The 16,429-nt window shown below is 36.8% G+C and overlaps 1 pseudogene; it reads left to right on the plus strand.

The window, feature by feature from the left end:
* Positions 1-16,119: 16,119 nt before the first annotated feature.
* LOC127099677 (uncharacterized) lies at positions 16,120-16,219 on the plus strand (annotated as a pseudogene).
* The last annotated feature ends 210 nt before the right edge of the window (positions 16,220-16,429 follow it).

Here is a 16,429-nt window from a genome sequence, read left to right on the forward strand (position 1 = left end):
TTTCACATTCATATCATCAACCATTATCATTTCATGAGGCAAAGAGTACAAAACATGCAATTTGAAGCTCATAGAACCAAACAGAAAGATTCAACTCAAATCAACTCACAAACATTTCAATAAATCCCCAAAAAATTCATGTATAACCAGAACACATCAAAGAATCATCATACCAAATTTCAGGCCATTTGGATAAAAGGAAGCAAGTCAATTAAATTTAACAAGTCAAAGCATACTCAAACAAACTCATACAAGGCACCAAAACATGCATCCACTTCAAGCAATCATAAAACAGAAACCAAACATGATAAATGAATGAAACCAAAGCCATGGCAAACTTCAAGATATCTATAATACACATGCCAAATTTCAAGTCCATCCAATTAACAACAAGAATTTCCCAAATCATATAAAATCATGTATCACAAAAAGTCAACAATTGGTCAAATAGCGGAGAAAATCTCAATCAAATTGGAAATGCACTCAAAAGATCCACAAAAACTCACATTCAAACTTAACATCTAGAAGATTCAACATGCAAAAATTCAGGTCATTTAGAGTTCATATGGCATGGTAACAAAAATCATGAAGTTGCACAAGAAATGGTGTGACACAAATTGTCACACCTCTAATGATCATAGCATATCTCACAATCCAGGAACTCAAAAGTCACAAACCACATATCAAAATGCTCCTCAAGGTGTCTAGAATATGCACACAAAATTTCAGGAATTTCCAATTAAGCATCATCATTTCATGAAAGAATTGGTAAGCATTGTGCAACAAATGACATGCTCACATAAACCCTAAGCCAAAACAGATTCCACACGTGCACAATTTCCATAAAAATCATCAAAAAAAACTAGACATGGCAAGGATCATCATGGAAAAAACCTCAAATTAATTGGACAAATATTGAATGAGTTATGATTTATTTGACATGGAAGAAAAATAAAAATGGGTGAAAGGAAGCATGTGAAACATGGAAGTGTGAATGAAATAAATTGCCAAAGCCAAGGGAGAAAATGATGCCGCCCGGAATCGATCTGGGCTCAAATTCAAAATGGGCGCCATTTAGTGAAACGCCGCGTTTCACTAAATGAGGTGTCACGCTGTGGTTGGTGGCATGGCGTATAAACACGGAAAACATGCAAAGCAACGAGGCTAAAGATCTAGCGCGATCTGGAAACAACATTGTTAGGGTTCATCATCAAACTCATGCGTTCTTCATCCAGTTTTCCAGCATGAACAACTTGTCACCAAAATCAACAAACAATACATCATCATGTTCATCTTCTAATGCACATTAATAATCTAACATTGGTTTAGCCTAATTCAAACTAACATGGACGAATCGAACAGAATAACATTCAACAACCAAACTTCAAATCATGATAACTCTCTTAATACTCAATGAAAATCAAAACTATAAAGTTCAGTGTACTCATGGATGCAAGATCTATCAAACACATAGCACAATTTCATGAATGGTGGATTTCAAAATCTGACCTTTATGCAGATGCAGATGTGAAATCGCAGCTTTCAAGGCTTGAAATGTGCAAACAGAAGCTCAATGATGCTTATGTTGATGAATGGAAGTATGTTGGATATTCAATCGCTTCGAATCCAGCTCAAAAGTCCAACTGCCATGAATGGAGCTCTATGTAACAGTGCTTGGAAACAGCTTGGAATCCTCGAATCCTTGCTTGCAGAACCTTCAATATTGCTTGTGGATGATGGCACAATGAAGAACTAGGCAAGGAAATGGAAGAAACTTGCAGAAAAAGGGAGAGAAAGTTTTGGATATTTTTCACTTTTGGATCTAGATCTTAGTAGAAATGAATGCTAATGTGTTTTCTGTTTTGATTATGCATATATACCATGGATTAATCATCTTTGCTAAACCAGATTAAGCCAAACCAAAAGGATTAATGAAATGAGTGTTTTTGTGCAAATTGCTAATTCACCCTCATGTGCATGGGGTGCATGCTACAGTACACGAAAATTGGGCTAAGCATACTCCAAATATTATTTTTAATCAAATGCAATTGATAGAAAGTGTAGAAAATGCTTATTTTTCAAATGGACTTTTTTCTTCCAAATATTCAAATTAATTCACTTGAAAAATGGACTTTTTATGTGATGATTTTTGATGAAATGTGATGATGGATTATGATAAAGCATGTCAAATGGAGTTTGCTCAAAAAAGAATCACATGAATTGGCTTTTTGGTTCAAGAGTTATGCCTCATTGAAGTTCAAAATTTCTTGCCAATGATTTGATCATAACTTGCCAACCACACATGAGAAATGGATGTTATTGGACTTTTTGGAAATGTGAGAGCAAGATCTTCAACTTTCATTTTGGACAAAAATTAATTTGAAGCTTGTATGATGATGTAAATTTGAGGAGAAGAACTTTCCATTTTTGGCAGTTTGAAATTACAGGTCACTTACTATTTTTGGAAACTTTCCATCTGACCTCAAATTCTTCAATCTTGATCTTTGAAATGTAAAATGAGACTTGTATGGTCATGAATGAAGCCTTTCAAACCATCTCCCACCTTCAAATCCATGAATTCAGGCACAGTTGACCACAGTTGACTTTCTAAGGTTTCTGGGGGATTGAACAATGACTGATGACTTCTGAGCACCCAATCTTTGACCAAACCACTTCAAAAGGACCCCTAGGTCATGTGAACATGTTGAACCAACCCTAGGGCTTTGATTCCTTGAGAAATGCACTTGCTTGCTTGCTTGACTGATTCTCCTAACCAGTCTTGACCTAATGACTTGCACTTGGGCAAATGGACAATGCAATGCTATGCAGTGGACAATGTTAATGTTAATGACTTAATATGAAATGAATGTACAAAATGGGAGGTGGAAATTTGAGGTGCTACAACATGCGATTGGGTAAGGTAAGGAAAGAGGGAGGATATCACCTCATGGTTAATAACGTGGCTATCTCGAGTGTTGTTTTACTCTGTTCTTGTTATACCGATGTGCGGCTTAAAAGAAACAGGACTTATGACCTACAACCTCCACCCTTTGTCGGTCCGTTACCACCAAAAGTCCCAGAGGACGAAGGCGGTGGAACCGATGATGAATATGAGTAGAGGAACTAGTCTCCCATTCATAATGTACCTCCACCTCATGCATCACCTGCACATACACCACCTTTTACTCACTCTTTTGCAAGTACATCCACTGATCACTATTTTACTGAAGAAATGCTGAGAGAGCAAAGAGCTCGTGAAGAAGAACACGATGATCTGTTGTATGCCATGTATGAGCATCAACGAGACGTGATGGACTTTATGCGAGAGTCTCAGAGATAGACTAGGCGATCTATACGGACCATCTTAGAATCTCAACACACCATTGCTTCTCAACAGCAGCGCCAACAAGCTTACATGGCCAGTCACTTCAACCTTGTGGAGATGAATCAAGCTTCTATACTAGGAAACATCAGAGGACTTCAAGAGTCGAACACCACAATGACAACACGGGTCGAGAAACTCAAGATTTCATAGAGTGCCCGTCACCGGAGTAAGAGTTGTCATCCTCAACGTTCAGATCAGGGAGGAGAGGTTACTAGTGGTTGGTAGTAGCGTTGTCCAAGTTTTACCTAACACTTTCACCTTTTATTGAAACATTGGGGACAATGTTTGGTTTAAGTGTGGGAGGAGATATTTACTGTTTTTATTTTTATTTATGTTTTCTAATTTTATTGCTTTCTAGTTAGTTTTAGTTATGCTTCTAGTTTGTTATTAATAATTATATGTGCTTGACGAGTCGTATGCCTAGTTTGTCTATTTCCCCTCATTTCTGTAGCCATAACAAAAAAACAAAAAAATATTTTTGAATAAGAAAACAACAATTATTTTGAAAATTTGGGTTGTTAGACAAGTTTATGATAGGTTGCAGAGACTTGGGAAAACTTTTGAAAAATCGATATCGTTTTGACATAGTGAGTTTCTTAATTATAGGAACTGATCTAGATACTTATTATGTTGTGGCCTTGAAATCTCACCCTTGAATTAATCCTTAAGTAGTTTATTTTAGCAGTCAGCATCATCTTAGTTACCACTAAGTGAACGAGTCGATGCAAATAGGTGAATGATCCCGTAAAAAGAAAGAAAAAGAAAAAAGTACATGTAGAAAAAGATAAGAAATTGAAAAAGGATACGCCCTTTAAGTTAGGTAACACTCACCTGGTTACTTAACCCAATGGTAGAGAAGCTTCTGAAACTTATGCTTATATGTCTGTGCTAAATAGCAAGATCATTGAATGTTGACACAAATTTGGATCATGGTCACCAACAGATTCATTCACCATGTGAGTATAAGATAACGGGATTAATGTGATTGCGCCTGAATAAAAGGATGAAAAAAGGGATGAGTAATTTAGGCCTAGGTATAATAACATGATGTGGATAGGTTTGTATAGGAAGGAAACTTATGACTACAAATCATGGAAAGTGTTACTACGATATCCTTAGTTCACAAGTTAGTATCTATCTACGCAACCTTAATCGAACTAAAAGTCTTCATCCTGAATTTGATACTTGTGTGTTGTTGTTTTTTCTTTTGTGCTCATAAGAGTTTGCTTGAGGACAAGCAAAGGTTTAAGTGAGGGAGAATTTGATAACACTGAAACACACTGCATATTTGGCTTGGATTGCACATGATTATTATAGTTTTATTGTTATTTTCTTGCATTATGCTTGCCTTTTGTCTTGTTTTCAGGTACATTGCCTAAATAAGCCTTACACGGAAAAAGAAAGCGAAAAGAGCAAGAATCAGAGATTTTCAATGGAAAATACACATATGGCGTTCCACATGGCGTTGGCTATGGGGGTAGCCATGATGTGTAAGCATTTACCCATGTTCCAATGATCACAAGACCATGTATTCCACCTCTTGTACACATGGGGGACACCATGCCTATATGGCGGGCGCCATCTTGCCATTTCGCGCCCAATCAAGAACGGTTGTAGAAAGTGGCCCTGACTAGAGACATTTCCTCCACACGAATTTTGAAGATGCTACATAACTTCCAAGGCATTGTTACACTATAAATAGGACTTAGATCTTTAGTTATAGGCATCCAAGTCTAGTTGCAGTATAGGCCATAGAATCACACTATTAAAGCAATAATTCTTCACATCGAAGGATTCTCACACCATTGTTGAAATCGGGTTTGGAGCACCGTAGAGTAGAAGTTAATCTTGCCATCATTTTACTTTCAAGTCAGATTTATTTCAAGTTTGTACCGGATTCAAGTCTCCGATTTGGAGCAGGTTTTTAATACAATTTGCATTATATTATTTATTTCTCGCTTCCCTTTTAAATTGTTTATTTCCTCGCAATGCCTTTAATTTGTTTACTTCATTGCTCTGCTTTATCTTATTTATTTTCCTTGCATGATTACTTGTTAGATTTATTTTATCATCGTAAAAGATTTATTTTCAAACCATACTTTGGACGTATCATTCTCGTTGTTCACTTTTAAAACTATTTGCACACTTAGCACTTTATTTCCATAAATGACTTATTCCATGAATCAATCATATGCTATGTTGTTTAACGTAACCATGTCCAGTTAAATCCTTAGTGTTGGAATGTGAGGACCGTCGTTTCGACGGTACTCCACATGTTGTATATGTAGGAATACTTTAGGGGCTGTATTGATTTTAATACAAGTTTTATGTTTTTAATTTGATCGGTTACTATGAAAGTAGATCCATGATTAAGTCGGGTAAGATCGAAAGTCGTCCGACTTTTAATATAAAACTTGGTTAGTTTTTAATTGATAAAAATAGTGAAAGTGCTTTGTTAAATTAATTAGGAGATTTTAATATTATTAGAAAGTGATTTTAAAACTATTTTCAGACGCGTTTATAAGTTTAGGATCCGGTTGGCCGAGCATATGCCGGAAACCCTTTTATGTTAAAAGTTTCCAATCAAAAGCACTTTTCAACTGAGCCTTAGAGGTAATTATATAAAAAGGATTTTTCACTTTAACGCAATACGTGTAAGACCCCAATTTTGACCCTAAGATCCCTCATGCAACTTCATCATATACACTAATATTGGGATCACACATTGACATCCTCCTTACCCCTCTTTCATTGGGTTTGTTTTGGGAGAGATCACCAAGCACCATGTGATTGTATCATACTTGTATATTATCATTTTTCTAACCAAAATACCAAAAACATGTTTTTGCATTTGTCTAACTCTTTTGTAGGTAGGGCATGATCCCCATTGATCTATCAAGTTCATATCTAGGGTTTAAGACCCTCATGGCTAAGAACACAACCAAGGAATGATCCACAATGTCTCTAGGCATCATATATGAGTCCCAATGATATTTGCATGTTATTTTGATCAAGATTTCTTCAAGAGTTTGGAGGTAGTTTGCCTTGGAAACCCTAGTTTATCTGGGTATCTTGAGTAACTTCTTCAACAAGCTTCCTTACCAATTGATCAAATTTCTCAAGGGACATTTAAAATTTCATCATATTATGCATATATGATCTACCATGAGCCTCAAAATTCAAGAGAATTGGAGGTTAGCAAGTTGGTTGGTGGTGGTTGGCCAGATGAATTCATCTGATCAAAACTAGGTCTCCTTAGACCTTATATCCTATACTTTTCACCACATGAAAATGATTCCAAGATTAAAGTTAATCTAAATGACATTAAAAACAACTTCCATGTTGAGACCTATAGCTAGTTTTGCTTGTAAAATCATTTTCTATGTTGAACCATTATAGGTCATTTTTTCTAAACCCTAATTTGAAGGTCAATTTCCCAAGGCCATAACTTGCTCAATTTTTATGAGATGAAATATTTACAAATTGGACAATCAAATTAAAAATGTATAATTCGACTTTGATGTTTTAAGTGAGAGCTAATTCAACGTTTATGAGCATGTGATATAAAGATACATTATAGGCCTTTTTGCCCTATACCATTGAACAAGTGATTTTCCTCAACTTCAAAAATGCATAACTCTATCATTCTAAATCCAAATGACATGAAATTGGTGACCATTTTAAAGGTCTTTGAAATAGATACAACTCTGATGAATACACTTTTCTCATTTGGAGATCACATAAAAAGTTAAGTAAGGTGGAACATTGAGGTATATGACTTGACACTTAGAAAAAATTTCAACATGTTGAAATTTCCAAACTTCCACATCAAAATTCACCATGACACAAGTTCCAAATGAAAAAGTGTCCAACATCAAAGTTGTTCCCCTTGATCTAAGCTTTCCAAAGAGTCCTATTTCATGTATTTTGGATGATTTTTGCTAGGGCTGCGTACGGTCATAACAGGTCTGCATCAAGTGGAAAAATCAAATGTCCAAAACTTCACATTGCATTGCCTTGCCATTCAAGCATCATTTGAACTTCAGTACAGTTGGAATTGGATCAAAATGGATTGCTTCATGGGCCTGTACACGCCCATGTAAGCTTGTGCATGACATTGCCAAATTTAGCAAAATTTCAAGTGTGCAATTATCAATCCCAAATGCTATAAATACATGACCTCTAAGCTCATTTCAAACACACCTTGCGCACCAGCTTTTCCCCCTCTTTTCAAACCCTCACAATTCAAAGGAAAACCTGATAATTTTCAACTTGAAAATTGAGTTTGAATCTCACTATTTGGAGATTCAAAAAATCCAGGATCCAAAGCTTTGATCCATTGCCAAACCACTTCTGCAAGCTCCTCGAGTGTGATCAAGTAAAGTTCGAAGCAAGCAAGATCCAGTTCTGCACAACATTGAAGGTATTTTTCAGAAATCTTCTTCTCTTCGATTCTCACTCAACTCTCATAAATTCCCTTGGATCTTTGGTTGTCTGAAGTCCTACCAATGTAGGCAAGAAGATTGAGTTGCTTTGAGGCCAAATCAAAGCAACTCAGTTGACACACCTCAAAATTCAACTCCTCATATCTTTTTATATATGTGGAGTTAGTTAAAATTGAGGTCAGATTCGTGCTCTACGCCATTTTTTCTTTCAGATCATGTCCTCCTTTTTCATTTATGTGATGGTGATGACTGAACTAGTCCGGTGAGCCTCGCCTGAGAAGGTGACCAGAGTTCCAGCGTCGGTGGTGTGCTGGATAGGTTCTGAGCCATTGATCTTGTTTAAAATGTTTTAATCTCACGTGTTGGTTTTGATTACCATTCCTGTGGCGCATTGACTTAAGTCCATGGTGGAAAGCGCGTTGATGACCACTTGATCTGCCACCTCAATTAATGAGGGAGATCATGTGGTCCACGTTTTTTCTGATTATTTGAATTTCATTTAATTTGTTTTATTTTCATTAGTTCATATTAATTTTAATATTGATCCAAAAAATATGAGAGTTTCACCAAAAAAATTTAAATAAATTCCTCTTTCATATTTTGAATTAAAATTATTTTTTGGATCATTATTAATATTTTTCATGATTTAATTGATTTTGTGAATATTTTTAATTATTTAAAAATACTTTTAAGTCTCAAAAAATTCTGAAATTTTTTCTCCAAAGTCATTTGGCCTTGTTTGACCTATGATAAATCTCATGGCCATTTCTTTGGTGTTTTCATGAGATTTTAGGAATTTGACAAACCATATTTAATTTAATGCATTATTTTTAGTATTTTTTAAATTGAATAAGTGCCAAATAATTGTGTTGAGCCATTTTGATTGTTTGTATAAGTTTGAATTGTGTTGTTAGGCCTTGGTCAAGGTTGATTTGACTTTGTCAGGTTAAGATCATTCGATTTAGGGGATTGATGGAATGTACATTCCATCTCCTAAAATGAATGAATGATCTTAATTTGGTAAAAGTCCTCCTTTGTACAATTTGAGTTTTGATTCATTTTCCTCCCTCTTCATCTAATTCCCCTTCTTTATGCATCAATTTCATTCGACATATGATATCTCAACATCCTAAGGCTAGTTGATTGCAAAATCAACATAAGTATGGATGAGATTAGGCCACCTTTTTTGCATATTCTTTTTGTGTATGGTATGTTTCATGAGCATAGTCAATTATAATATGTCTCTAACATGCATTAACACCAAAATTCTATTGCCTGACCTCAAATAGTTGTGACTTCTACATAAGTCCAATTACAATTGCTTAACATAGCGCTAAATTTTTGACACAAAAGGCATAGCATTCTAGTTAGTGAGATTGTAAGTCTCCCATCTTTCATGGTATTGTGTGGAAACTTGACCTTTTCTCCTTCCTTTGGAAGATGTCTTGGTTCAAGGATCTATGCTTGTGATAAGTGGGTTGAGTGTTCTCCAAAGAATGACTTAAACAAAAAAAACAAAAGCAATACTAACTTCTAACTCATTAACAACTAACATTTAATCTCAAGTCTTTTACTTTTAATGCACTTTATCTTTAAACTTTATTCATTTGCCATTATTCATTCCATTCTAATTGTTTATGTTAATGTCATTTTCACTTTGTCCATTGGAACCATATTTTGTGATATATTTTGCTTGTGTATATTTTGTTTGCTTGTGTGGTCTTTGACCAATAATGTACATAATAAGAACAAAAACCCTAAAAAACTTCTTGTGCGGACTGTTGGTTTGATCTGAGACAATTGGACTTAGAATTTAGGCAACACTCCCTATACAAAGGACTTGGCCAATGTCAACTTTCGTGTAACCAAGTGCTTGTAATCTGAAACTTCATCTGATACATCATTGAAGATCCCTTTGAGTTCATCTGCAACATGATCATTGTGAAGTTGTTATTCTGAACATGTGACTTGTGGAGTTCATCTGTTACATGGGCAAATGTGAAGGAGATCATGGAGTGGCTAAAGCTTGGATGTGGCTATCTTTATTTGATGCCTTTCTCTTCAAGTTAATATTGTGTGCATTGTTTGTTGCTTGATTCTAATATCCAAGGGAATTTGGGGTTTCTATATGACATTCTTGTCTATTGGATTGCAGCCCATTGGTCAGATCTTTTCAACTTTTAACTTTTAAATTTATGCTTTGGATTAGTCTCTTCATATCCTCCCCATATATTTAATTTCAAAATCTCTCCCTCCTTTTAAAAACTTCTTTTCTTGTGCTTGTCTTTTTGAACTTAGACCCTTTGCAAATTAGAAACTTTGGCCTTATGCCATTGCATTTTCAAACTTCTTTTCTTAAATCAAACTTGTAAATAAACTTAACTATACTTGACTTAAAATTTTTAAAATCCAAAAAGAACTAACTCATTCAAACCATCTTCTAAGCCCTCGTGCCTTTCAAACTTAATTTTTGATTAAAAGTAATGCATCCACTTTAAAATTTGTATCACGAACTACGAGGTTTTGATTCCTCATTTTTATTTTGGTACGAATGCACAAGTCCGAAGGTCTTGTCAAACACAAAGATATAATTAATGAATTCTTTTCTCATCCCTCATTCTATTGGTTTGTAAACATCACTTTGTACAAAATACATATGCACACAAGAAAGGGCTCCCTAGGAGTACCTAGGACACTTTGGGTGATAACACCTTCCCTCTATGTAACCAACCCCATTACCTGTAATCTCTGGCATTTTATTAGTTTTGATTTGAAAACTTCTTATTTTTGGTTTTGTTCGTACTTTTCCCTTTTCCCTTGGAAACAATAAAAGCGCGGTGGCGACTCTTGTTATTTGATGTCTTGCTTACGCATAGCTTGACGATCATGAATTTTGCGCTACAATATGCGACCGGTGCAGCGTGAGCGGCTAGCATAGATTAGAGGTTAGGTCCGGTTCCGATTATGCTAACGCGACAGTTCCTTTTTAATTAACTCTTTGTCAAGGAAGAAAATATTGCCCCATAAGTAATTCTATTTAGAAACAATAGAAGTACTATTTAATCAATGTGAATTACATACCAATGTCATTTTCTCTTAATTTATCTTCACTGTTTTTAATTCTTGTGCACTCTATACACCTGTTTAATTCGCGTTAGATAAACACTGTAATGATAGTAATTGATAGATTGACATTGGTCTCTGTGGGATCGATAATATTTTATATTACTCTGATGTATTTTGTATACTTGTGGAAAGCACGCCTCAAAGAAACAAACAAAATAATTTTTAGACCTCTCCCATAGGAGTCACTTAGCAGCCAATAAGAAGAATGGACTTGGCTGCATGAAAGAGGCTCTCTCTCTTATTCAAAAAACAACCAATATCGTTCTCATTCTCTCCCTCAAACACTTTTCCTCTACAAATTCACCTCATCCTCTTTCCTTACTTTTATAGAGCAAAAAAACCATATAACCACACACATTATTTACGCTACCGATTACTTATCACTTTTCTCCACCATGTAAATCCACCACCCTCATTAAGACCATATCACCTTCAAAATTCAATCTGCTCCACCATTCCTTCATACACCAAAAATGAACCTCCATATTCACATGTCACCAAGCTTTCAACACCACTATAATCAAATTACCTTCTTCAATAAGCTTCTACAAACTCCAAACCTTCGTTACCTGCTGTTTCCATCTCCCATCTTCACAACTACATAAACCTTCTTAAAAAAACGACCACACCGTTGAACTTCTTCCTCGCCACGAGCTTCCTAACACTAACGATATTTTGTCACACAACACAATCAGCCTTCAATCATTCACATCACTTCAACAACAACGGCACACCAACAATGTACTCCCTCACTATCCACTACACTCACCCTGTAAACCTCCATGCCAACACACCTACCATTATGTAAACAACCTCTTCTCCATCTCTAACAATCATTAAACTTGCAGCTTAACATATCAGCTTAAACACCTCATGTTTCGGCTGAAACAATCTCTACACCATTAACTTCCTCTTCTTCCTAACCCACACTTCCGCCATCCTTCCTCCCTTGGCTCCTTAACCGCAATGTTTTCCTCTGCTTCACCCACTATGAAAAAGCTGCTTTAACCCAAACCATGAACCACCGATCCAAACCCACAATAACTTCAAATCACCATTACCAAAAATCACAACATCTCAGCTCAGGATTCAGCAACATCAACTTCGATTCCACAACAAACTCGGTAACTTCGAATCGCAACAGCACTCGATAGTTCAAGAGTTACGCAAGGTAATTATCTCTATGATATAATCATTATCATTCATGGATGTTTCAAGTGGTTGTTTCGGTTTTGTTTATATCTCTCAATTGGGTTTTGTTTCAACCCATTTTGTGCTTAATGTTTGAGTTTTATTTCACTGTTAGCTTGGATTTTCCGAACGTTCGACTCCGGTCGCAATTTGTGATCATGATGTGGACATCTTTTCACAGTGTAGGCCAAAAGAGGTCGGCTTGCAAGATCTTAGCGCAAGTCTTCAAGGTGCTTTCATGTCCTCCATAAGGAGCAGAATAATAGTGAGAAATTATGTTTTCTACCTCATCTTCTAGGATACATAGACGGAAAATGTTGTCGGCGCCTCTCTTGCTAAGTAAAGGCTGATCCCAATAGTAGTGTTCAAGATCGTGGAAGAATTTTTTCTTTTGTTGGTAGGTCAAGTCTTGCGGAAGCACCCTAGCTGCTAAGTAGTTGATGAAGTCAGCGTACCATGGTAGTGTGGTTTGGGTGTAAATTGCTTCCACTACTTCATTTGTTTTGGTATCCTTATGGGTTAACGTATCTTTAGCTGTATTGCTTTCTAATTGGGCTATGAGTCTTTTGTATAGAAAATCATCGTTTATAGGCACTCGTTCAGGTTCTATACCTTCCATTCTTGACAAGTGATCGGCCACGACGTTTTCAGTGCCCCTTTTATCCTTGATTTCTAGGTCAAACTCTTGTAATAGTAAGATCCACCTTATGAGTCTTGGTTTGGCGTCTTTTTTGTTTAACAAGTATCTAATTGCAGCATGATTGGTATAGATAATTATCTTTGCTCCTACTAGGTAGGAATGGAATTTATCTAGAGCGAACACTACGGCTAAAAGTTCCTTTTCTATGGTAGCATAGTTCATCTGTGCAGGGTCTAGGGTTCTACTTGCATAGTATATTGCATGAAGTTTCTTGTCCCTTCTTTGTCCTACGACTGCACCTACAGCATAGTCACTAGCGTCACACATGATTTCAAAAGGTAATCTTCAATCGGGTGGTTGCATGATAGGTGTGGTAATAAGAGTTGTTTTCAGTTGTTCAAACGCCACTAGGCATTTGTCGTCAAAGATGAATTCGGCGTCTTTCATTAATAAGCCAGTCAGTGGTTTGGTGATTTTTGATTTTTTTTTAATGAATCTCCTATAGAAACCGGCGTATCCTAAGAAGCTTCATATTTCTATTACGGTTTTCGGAGGCAGGGGGTTTTCTATAACTTCTATTTTGGCCTTGTCGACTTCAATCCCCTTGTTGGATACTATGTGTCCGAGCACGATTCCTTGTCGGACCATGAAATGGCATTTTTCCCAGTTTAGCACTAGGTTCACTTTTACGCATATTTTTAGTACCATTTCAAGATTAGATAAGCAGCCTTCAAAGCTCTGTCCTCATACGGAGAAATCGTCCATGAAGACTTCCATGATGTCATCTATGAAATCAGCGAAAATTGACATCATGCATCTTTGGAATGTTGCGGGAGTGTTACATAGTCCGAATGGCATTCGTCGGTAGGAGAATGTACCATAGGGGCATGTGAAGGTCGTTTTCTCTTGGTCGTCGGGATGAATAGGAATTTGGAAAAATCCCGAATAATCGTCTAGGTAGCAGAAATGAGAATGCTTAGCCAATCTTTCAAGCATTTGATCGATAAACGGTAAAGGAAAATGATCCTTCTGAGTGGCTTTGTTTAATTTTCTATAGTCAATACACATTCTACTTCCAGTAACTACTCTTTGTGCTATAGATTCTCCTTTTTCATTGTTAACAACTATGACGTCTCCCTTCTTTGGTATGACATGTATTGGGTTGACCCATTGGCTATCGGATATCGGGTAGATAATACCTACTTCTAATAACTTTTGCACTTCTTTATTTACTACATCACTCAGAATGGGATTTATCCTTCTTTGGTGTTCTCTAGAGGTCTTATTGTCTTCCTCTAGCATTATGCGATGCATGCATATGGAAGGGCTTATTCCTTTTAGATCTGAGATATTGTAGCCTAAAGCAGTTGGGTATTTTCTCAAAACGTGTAGAAGCTTTTCGGTCTCTATCTACCCTAAGTCTGCATTTACTATTACAGGTCACTCAAGTTCAGTATCTAGGAATTCGTACCTTACATTTTTTGGTAACATCTTAAGTTCTAGGGCTGGTTTCTTTGGGCAAGGCATATGATCGAGTGCTAGGCATTCGCTTAGGCTGTCATCTTGGTATTCCTTACTTAAATTTTTATCTTCAAAAGTATGAGGCCTTGGAATTTTCAGTATTTCGAAATATGATGTTTGTTCATTCTCCATTTCTCTTATGCATTCGTCGATGACATCTAGTAAACAACAGGTGTCGTCTATAACTGGTGCCTTTAGGAATTGCATCAAAATGAATTCGACTTTTTCCTCACCAACTTCGAAGGTTAGCTTGCCTTTCTTAACATCTATGATAGCTCCGACTGTGGCTAGGAATGGTCTTCCAAATATGATAGGGACGTTGGAATCCTCTTTTATATCCATGATTATAAAATCAGTAGGAATATAGAATTGTCATATGCGCACCGAAACATTTTCTAGCATACCTACGGGAAATTTAACATAACGGTCTACAAGTTGTACGAACATCCTCGTAGGTCTTAGTTCTCCCATTTTTAGCCTTTCGCATATGAACAAGGGCATTAAACTAATACTGGCTCTTAAGTCGTATAAAGCTTTGTCTATGACAAACTTTCCGATTACACAAGGTATGGAGAAACTACCTGGGTCTTTCAGCTTAGGAGGCATATTGTTTTGTATTATTGTGCTACACTCAGCAGTAAGTGTAACGGTTTCGTTATCCTCTATCTTCTTCTTGTTAGATAAGATTTCTTTTAGAAACTTAGCATATGAGGGCATTTGAGTTATGGCTTCTGTAAAGGGTATTGTGATATTCAATTGTTTTAGAAGCTCTACGGATTTTTTAAATTGCCCTACACTTTTAGATTTAACAAGTCTTTGAGGATAAGGGATAGGGGGTTTATACAGTGGTGGAGGCACATAACGTTCTTCTATCTCTACGGCCTCTTCGTTTTTATCTTCCTCTTGTTCGTCTTCCTTCTCAGTTACCTTACCTGGGTCTTGATGCATGGATGGGTTTTGAGTTCTAGGGTCGGTCAGTCCATCTAGTTTTGTCCCACTTCATAGTATAATAGCATTTGCATGACCTTTCGGATTTGGTTGCGGCTGTCCAGGAAATGTGCCTGTAGGAGCAGCGGTAGGTGCTTGTTATTGAGCCACTTGTGAGATTTGTGTTTCCAACATTTTGTTATGGGTGGCTAATGCGTCTACCTTGTTTGCTAACTGCTTGATTTACTCGCTAGTGTGTATGTTTTGATTTAAGAAATCTTTATTTGTTTGGGCTTGGGTAGCTATAAAGTTTTCCATCATTATTTCTAAGTTTGATTTCCTAGGAGCATTTTGAGTATTTGTGGCAGCTTTTTGATATCCCGGTGGTACATCAGGTGCTTGGTTAGGTGCATACAATGCATTTATTATTTTCGTACGAGAAGTTAGGATGGTTCTTCCAACCTGGGTTATAGGTATTTGAGTAAGGGTTTCCTTGAGCATAGTTCACCTGGTCAGTGGAGGTTCCTGTCAAGAGTTGACATTCTAGGGTAGTATGCCCTTGAACTCCGCATATCTTGTAGTTTGGTGCCATGGTGGCTACTGGTGTTATGGTCAAGTTGTCTATCTTTTGAGTCAGGGCATCTACCTTGGCGTTGACATGACCAAGACTGCTTAATTCGTACATGCCGCCCTTCGGTTGAGGTTTCTCTATAGAGGTTCTTTCGCTTCCCCATTGGTAATGATTCTGGGCTATACTTTTGATGAGTTGGTAGGCCTCGTTGTATGGTTTATCCATCAGTGTGTCACCTGCGGCGGCGTCTATCGTCAATCTTGTATTGTACAAGAGACCGTTATAAAAGGTGTGAATGATCAGCCATTCTTCTAGACCGTGATGTGGGCATAACCTCATCATGTCTTTGTATCTCTCCCAAGCTTCAAAAAGTGATTCATTATCCTTTTGTTTAAACCCGTTTATTTGGGTCTTAGCATAGCCGTCTTGCTAGGTGGGAAATATCGGGCTAAGAAGACTTTCTTCAACTCGTTCCACGTAGTGACAAAGTTGGATGGTAGAGACTGGAGCCAAGCTCTAGCTCTATCTCTTAATGAAAATGGGAAAAGACAGAGTCTTATAGCTTCTGAGCTAACACCATTCGCTTTCACAGTGTCTGCGTATTGCAAAAATACTGACAAGTG

This window comes from Lathyrus oleraceus, chromosome 6, assembly GCF_024323335.1.
Source record: "Lathyrus oleraceus cultivar Zhongwan6 chromosome 6, CAAS_Psat_ZW6_1.0, whole genome shotgun sequence".
Taxonomy (NCBI): domain Eukaryota; kingdom Viridiplantae; phylum Streptophyta; class Magnoliopsida; order Fabales; family Fabaceae; genus Lathyrus; species Lathyrus oleraceus.